Source organism: Dendrobium catenatum, unplaced genomic scaffold (assembly GCF_001605985.2).
Source record: "Dendrobium catenatum unplaced genomic scaffold, ASM160598v2 fragScaff_scaffold_1644, whole genome shotgun sequence".
NCBI classification, from domain to species: Eukaryota; Viridiplantae; Streptophyta; class Magnoliopsida; order Asparagales; family Orchidaceae; genus Dendrobium; species Dendrobium catenatum.
In genome coordinates, this window is record NW_021320106.1 from 214,259 (window position 1) to 215,221 (window position 963).

The 963-nt window shown below is 34.0% G+C and overlaps 1 protein-coding gene across 1 annotated transcript in view; it reads right to left on the reverse strand.

Moving 5' to 3' along the window:
- LOC110107858 (protein FAR1-RELATED SEQUENCE 5) overlaps positions 1-963 on the reverse strand; it is a gene marked incomplete in the record, with an annotated part of 12,267 nt that overhangs the window by 2,950 nt on the left and 8,354 nt on the right.

Below are 963 nucleotides of genomic sequence, written 5' to 3' on the forward strand. Positions count from 1 at the left end.
CCTAAAATAATATCATCATCATTGGCCTTCCTCAACTGATTGAAAGATCCCCATTCCCCAATACATTTCAACTCCCCTCATCTTTACAGAACTATGACATTAAAGCATCTTAATTAATTTATTGCTAATACAATAAAGAGAAATTCTTGGAATATACACAGGATCTTCAATGAAGCATATAGGTAATATAAAAATAAAAAATTAAATAAAATAAACCAAAATTTGCAAGCTAAGAACTCCTGAAGATCCAACAATCTCTATTTTATCACTACCAACTTGTGAAAGTTGGAGCTAGACAGAATATAGATGACAGCCTGATGCTTCTGAAGCTTATTTCTGTGAAGAAGTTAAGTTGCATGAGGTCCCATGCAATTGAGCAAATAAAATAAACAACACTTTTCAAAAACTTTCCCCTTTATATACAGCATAAGACCTTCCATTTCTGTCTCGCATTTTGCGTTCCTACCTGTTGATAAGCAGCAAACCGTACTAAAAAACTGGAGAACAGTGAAATTATTTCAAATTCCTCAAGATTTTTTTCCTTCTTTTATGAAGAAATACTGGAAGGCATAGCATGAGAAGATCGGATGTTGCAGATAAGATGAAAGATAAAATAAACAAAAGATAGTCTATAATGGCGGCAGAATCCTTAAGAGGATGGGATAGAAATTATTAGGTGCGGATTCCGGATGTATGGACGTAGAAATACGTCCGGACTTCTAATAAAATGTTGACACATGGATATTCAATTGGATTTATTTTGTATTTTATATATTTAATGTGTATGCGGAACTTTAAGCCAAGCGCACAAAAAGCGCAGGTAAAGCGAATTAAAAATGCAATAAAAGAGCAGTCAAAGCGCAACTAAAGTGCAACTAAAATGCAGGTAAAACGCAAAAAAAAAGTGTAACCAAAGTGCACTGCATGTGTCAAATTTTAAGTGGATATCCGGACGTATCTCTA